Source organism: Lynx rufus, unplaced genomic scaffold (genome assembly GCF_022079265.1).
Source record: "Lynx rufus isolate CCGP_SWC_20201006 ecotype Redwood Valley unplaced genomic scaffold, mLynRuf1.p SCAF_2, whole genome shotgun sequence".
NCBI lineage: Eukaryota > Metazoa > Chordata > Mammalia > Carnivora > Felidae > Lynx > Lynx rufus.
In genome coordinates this window covers 216515983-216522700 of record NW_025814834.1, presented here as the reverse complement: position 1 = coordinate 216522700, position 6718 = coordinate 216515983, and the positions used below count along the sequence as shown (strand labels likewise).

The window sequence follows — 6718 nt, the reverse complement described above, 5'->3', positions numbered from 1 at the left end:
GTAGAGATTACTTAAAAAAAGAAAATCTTTAAAAAATAAATAAATACACCACTATCTATTTATCCATTCTGCTGGTAATGGATATTTGAGTCGTTTCCAGTTTTCAGCTACGACGAATAGGGCCATGGTGAACATTCTTGTACTTGTCTGTTGGTACACAAACGTCCAGATTCCTGCCGGGTGTCTACATATTGTTAGGTCATTGGGTTTGTGTATTTTCAACTTTAGTAGAAACGGACAGTTTTCCAAAATGGCGGAATCCATTTCATGTCCTTCCACTAGCAAGGAGTGAGAGTTTGAAATGTTTTTACACTTTTCTTTATTTTTATTTATTTTTGATTATTATTTTTTAAAATTTTATTTATTTTTGATAGAGACAGAGCACAAGTGGGGAAGGGGAAGAGAGAGAAGGAGACACAGAATCCAAAGGAGGCTCTAGGCTCCGAGCTGTCAGCGCAGAGCCTGATGCGGGGCTCGAACTCACGGACTGTGAGGTCATGACCTGAGCCGAAACCGGACGCTCAACCGACTGAGCCAGCCAGGTGTTCCTCGAGTAATCTCTAAAAAAAAATATACCTTGTTAAAAAAAAAAATCTTGTTTAAAAATAAATTAATAAAAAATGTCTTGTTTAAGAAATTCTTGTCTATCTTCTTGTCTGTTGAGGTCTTTGATTTTTCTCAATCATCTGTTGTTAGAATTATTCATGGGCATTTGATTTTTTGATGCCATTGTAAATGATATAATCTTTAAAAAATTTGACATTTTATTTTCCAATAATTTTGGATTTACGGTACAAACAAAGTTAGAAAACAGTACTGAGAGTTCCTGTAGTAATATAATTTTTAAAATTAAAAAGATTTTAAGTTTTGGGGCACCTGGCTTATGTAGTCAGTAGAGCATGAAACTTTTTTTAATGTCTATTTCTTTATTTTGAGAGAGAGAGAGAGAGAGAGAGAGAGAGAGCGAACAGGAAACAGGAAGAGAGAAAGAGTGAGGGGGAGAGAGAATTCCAAGCAGGCTCTACACTGTCAGCACAGAGCCCAATGAGGGGCTTGATCCCATAAACCAGGAGATCACGACCTGAGCTGAAATCAAGAGTTGGACTGAGCCACGCAGGCACCCCAGAGCATGTGACTCTTGACCTTGAGTTAGTGAGTTTGAACCCCATGTTGGGGGTAGAGTTTACTAAAAAAATTTTGTTTTCTTTTCTTTTTTAAAAATGTTTTTAATGTTTTTTTTTTTTGAGAGAGAGCACAAGAGAAAGACAGAGAGAGAGAGGGAGAGAGAGAGCAAGCAGGGGAGGGGCAGAGAGAGAGGGAGACACAGAATCCGAAGCAGGCTCCAGGCTCTGAGCTGTCAGCACAGAGCCCAACCCAAGGCTTGAACTCATAAACCGCAAAATCATGACCTGAGCCGAAGTCGGATGCTTAACTGACTGAGCCACCCAGTTGCCCCTAAGTTTTATTTTCTAATGGTCTGTTGCTGTTCTATAGAAATACAATTGCATTCTGTATACTGTCCTTGTATACATCAACTTTGTAAACTCACTAATTATAATAATATAGCTTTGGATTTTGGATTGTCTATGTATCTAGTATGTCATCTATGAAGGAGAGAGTTGTATTTCTGCCTTTCTAATTCTTAAAACTTTCCCTCCTTCCAGGAGAATTTTAATATAATGTGGAGATAGCAAGTATCCTAATCTCTTTCCTAATCTCAGAGGGAAACTTCCGATATTTCACCATTAAGTACAATGTTTGCTGTAGAATTTGTTGTAGATATTCTTTATCAGATTGAGAAAATTCCCCCTTTTCCCCTTGTTTCCTAAGAGGGTTTTTTTTTTTTTTTTTAATCATAGGTGGATTTTGATTTTCTCTTTTGGATGGTGAATTTTATCAACTGATGTTTTTTCTGCAGGTGTTGAAAGGCTTTTAATATCTTTTTCTCCTATTTTTTGTTACGTTGATTTCAAATGTTAAACTAACCCTGCATTCGTGGGACAAACCCAACCTCTGGTGACATATTCCTATTTATATATCCCTGCCTTGGTGATCTCTGATGCTTTCAAAGAGATTTTTCAAAAAAAAAAACCTGTTTTGTCCAGCATTTCTAATTTTCTTGGTAGAAGTGTTGCTAAAAAATAAGTTAGGTTTCCTCTGCTGAAATGGAAAAATCTTAAAGATTTTAAATGTCGGTGTATCTGTGATGTCCTCCTTTTCACTCTTCGATCAATATTGCAGAGGCTTGCAGGGCACAAAGCAAAGGACTCTATATTTCTGCTGCAGAGACCCCCCCCCCCCGCACGCCAGATTGTGACTCAGGCCAAAAGGTGACTCCTCTGTCCCCCTTGATATACACCAGGGGGTGTGGGTCCTGCCCGCCCCTGGCAGATTGACCACATTGGGTCTTTGACATCCTTTCCTAAAGTGCTACTGTCACTTTTTCAGCTTACTGGGTTGCTGTGCTAATGCAACCAGCTGACTCTGGTCATATCATTGTGACCATTAAAAGCTCAGGGAAGTGCCTGGCCGTAGGCATTCTGTCGACAGACCGGCTATTGTCCATCTTGCTCGTTTACAGCCCCCTCCATTCCTGGTGTGTTTCATGACCTTGCTAATTTTTTTTAACGTTCATTTATTTTTCAGAACAAGAGTGAGAGCGGGGGAAGGGCAGAGAGAGAGTGGGAGAGAGGATCTGAAGCGGGCTCTATGCTGACAGCAGAGAACCAGGAGATCATGACCTGAGCCAAAATTGGCCGCTTAACCGACTGAGCCAGCCAGGCGCCCCATGACATCGCTGATTTATTACTCTGTTCTTTAGAGTCTAAATCCAGTTGTCAGTAGCTCTCAGGTTTCATTTAGTTTGGTGGGTCCCTACATCCTTCCTTGGGGTAGGCTGAATATTGTCTCCACAGGTATCTGACCCCTGGAACCTGTGAATGTCACCAAAGAGACTTGCAGATGTGATTCAGGATCTGAGATGGGGAGATTATTCTGGAATTCTTGGGTGGGCTCTGAATGTAATCTCAAGGATCCTTTAAGAGGGAAGCAAGATCAAAGGAGGAAACGGGAGGTGTGATGATTGGAACAAAAGATTGGAGGGATTCTAGGAGGGAGTGCGTGCCTAAGGGTGGGCAAGGGAACAGATTCTCCCCTCAGAACCTCCAGAAAGGACCAGCCCTACCAACTCCCTGGCTTGAACCCAGTGAAACTGATTTTGGATTTCTGACCTCCATGTCTGTAAGAGAATGCATTTTTTTTTCTATTTTTTTGTTTACTTACTTATTTTTGAGACAGAGAGAGAGAGAGAGAGCACGGCAGGGGAGGGGCAGAGAGAGAGGGAGACACAGAATCCAAAGCCGGCTCCAGGCTCCAAGATGTCAGCACAGAGACCAATGGAGGCCTGGAACTCACGAACTGTGAGACTGTGGCCTGAGCCGAAGTCGAAGTCTGACGCTCAACTGACTGCACCACCCGGGCGCCCCTGGAAGAGAATAAGCAGATGTCGTTTTCGGCGCTGACTCCGTGGCAGTCTGTTACGGCAGCCACAGGGAACTGATACAGTCTACGTACATAACCACTCGCTTGGGCGTAAGGGGAGAGTCAGGCAGGACCAGTATAGATTTGGAATTACTTACTGACCGGTTTGGGGGCGGACCTGAAAGACACATACCTGCCCTACAGAAGTAAAGTGGGGGCGACGTACATGAAAAGGCTATAAGCGAGACTCTGACCTGCTCCAAGGAGTAGAAGGTCCAGCGAGCAGGTGCGAATGGGAGAGCCACTTCCAACAGCAGTTTCCACGGTGAGTTTACACAGACGGCAGCTCAGAATGTCGATGGCAAGCTGAGCTGTAAACGTTGTTAGGTATTTGGTTCCTATTTTGCTAATACCTAAACTAACAGTAGAGAGGGGAATTTCCACTCGGGTTTTGGTCTGGGTGTTATTTTATTATTATTATTATTTTTTTTTTTTGATGTGGGTTCCTGGAAGAAGGGTAGATATGATGGAGGAAAACACCTGTTGGTAGACAGCCTAAAGGATAGACATTGAGTTCTAGGGGAACGGATGAAATGGAAAATACCCTGTAAGATGGGGTGTCTTTCTAGGGAGGCTGGTGAGAGAATGCATGGGCGTCCCCACTGAGTTGCGGGTGGATATGGCTGAATATTCTGCAAGAAGATTATTTAATATGACAATTTCGTTGTGTTCCTGCTTCACTCATATGGACATAGCTGGAAGTCAGAAAGGAAACAGAAACGTTTTGAGCCGTCAAAAACGATGTTTCAGGGGCACCCGGCTGGCTCAGTCGGTAGAGCAAGTGACTCTTGATCTCTGGGTCGTGAGTTCAAGCCCCACGCTGGGTGAGGAGACGACTTAAAAAAAGAGTGACATAAAGGATATGCTACAAAAAATAGATGTTTCAGGGTTGGCATATCTTGGCTTTAGTACAGACGGTGGGCTCCCGGCTCTCGGGTCTTCCCGTTCTTCTTGCGCATGTAATTAATTCTAAGATGTGCAGTCGTCTGATTTCTGGCCAGATCACAAGCAGTAAATGAGAAGCCAGGAGATGGGGGCAGGTAAACAGACAAGCGTAAGAGGCGACAGCTGGCAGGCTATGTGAGCCGCGCTTCTTGTAAAAAATATACAGATACACGTTGCCACCTCCAGCCTCCCAGTCTCCACACTGTCCACCAACTACGGGGTTCGTTCCTGGCAGAGCAAGGGGCTTCCAGAGCCTATTATAGCCCCAAGTCTCACTCCTGTCCAGATTGGCCGTGCCCTGGCCTCGTGGACGTTAACAACTACAATGTCACTCAGGAACATCGGTGTACGTTGCTTTCATAATTACGCTCGCTAACTTTCCCCCCTCAATATCTAAGAAGGCCAGAAATATAACAGTTAGGGGCTGTGTCACGTAGGGAGAAGAGTCTCATACAGTTAGAGGCCCAGTGGGCTTTAATGTATTACAACGCAGGATAATTGATTTTCATATTAGTGAGCCTCAGTCATTAGGAAAAACTTAATTGCGTTTGGCTTGATCTGAGACGGCAGGCGTGAGCGCGATACGTTTCGGAAGTTTTAATCCAAAATGGACTAAACGTGCTGGTACTTAGGCCAAATTGAGCCTTTAACTATCCAGAAAGTTCACTTGTCCAGAATGATTTGTTCTGCGCGATTCCAGAGCTGGAACTCCTGAATCAAATAAAACGATGGCCCGTCTGTGCTACCACAGGCAGAACATGCATATTCTTGTGTGGCCTGATCCATTCTTCCATGCCACCCTTAGGCAGAACTGAGCATTGGCTCACCTGGGCTGACCACCCCTCCCTGCTCACCTGGGCTGACCACCCCTCCCTGCTCACCTGGGCTGACCACCCCTCCCTGCTCACCTGGGCTGACCACCCCTCCCTGCTCACCTGGGCTGACCACCCCTCCCTGCTCACCTGGGCTGACCACCCCTCCCTGCTCACCTGGGCTGACCACCCCTCCCTGCTCACCTGGGCTGACCACCCCTCCCTGCTCACCTGGGCTGACCACCCCTCCCTGCTCACCTGGGTTGGTGGTGCTTCCCTGTTTACCTGGGCTGAGAGCACTTCCTTGCTCACCTGGGCTGAGAGCACTTCCTTGCCTCTTCTTTGCCTCCGTGGGTCTCCGTCACGGAGCTGTGGTGGCACCGAGAAAGAACAAAGCTCCTTTCTCATTTTTGACGTGATGTTGCGATGAAAATGGCACACCTGTCAACTCATCTCAGACCAGCCCCTCAAACCAAAGGCCTAGAAAAACAGGAGTTTAGAATAAGATACAGCCTTGATGAGCCGGAGACGCAGCTGGATGAAGGCAGAAGCAAGTTCAGGGTCGAATGCGACACACGAAAAACGCAAATTAAAGTGGCACCAAACCAAACCCAAACCCAAAACAAGCAACAGGCTTTGCAAATACCAGAAGGCGGAAACGCATGTTCAAAGTCAATGGAAAATTTCATGGTTGAAGAAGACAGTGAGTTAGAGAGTAGGCAACAGAAGGGACCCTGTCTGTCTGTCGACTTTGCCATTGCAGCGGGCTGCACAGGAGAGGGAGGGACCCTCTTTCCGCAGCAACGCGCCCTCGTTAGCAGGCGGGTCCTGGCTGGTGCGATCACCGTGTTAACACACTCACTCTGACCACCTGTTGTCCACGTTAGCCACCTGCACAGATTCCCGGCCCGCCCGGCTCTTGCCAGAGCCAAAGATTCGGAGAAACCAGGGCAGGGATGTAGGTCTGATGGGTGAGTGTGGTGTGCGCTCCACGGTGAGGTTGCTGCGGTTGCAGACTGGCAGAGGTGACTGTGCACTTACCACGAGGACTCTGTGGGGCAACAAAAGCGCCTGGGCTCCCTGGGCGTTCCTAAGCGCTAAGCGACAGGGGAACCCGTGGGAAATGGAGCTGCGGGTAACAGACACTCCCCAGTTTCCCAGCACCGGCTGTGGACAGCCGCTCCTTTCTCTGAGCGGTCCCTGTCTCCTCACACGGCCCCGGGCCCCTTCCTCCCTCCCCCCCTCCGCAGGTCGCCCCTACCCCTCACTCAGCACCCCCTCCCCCCTGCCTCCCCCGCTCTGGCTTCGCACCCCCGGCTGCCGTGACCTCTCCGACTCCCTCTGTGCTCCCTCTTTCCCAGAGCCCTGCTTCAGTTTCCCAAGACAAACACTCAGAGCCTCGGTTTGTGATCTTCAGTGGC

General features: G+C 47.0%; 1 non-coding gene across 1 annotated transcript; it reads left to right on the top strand.

The window, feature by feature from the left end:
- The first annotated feature begins 4294 nt into the window (after positions 1 to 4294).
- Positions 4295 to 4367, top strand: TRNAK-CUU (transfer RNA lysine (anticodon CUU)). Its single transcript has one exon. It is a non-coding gene; the product is annotated as a tRNA-Lys (tRNA).
- Positions 4368 to 6718: the final 2351 nt, after the last annotated feature.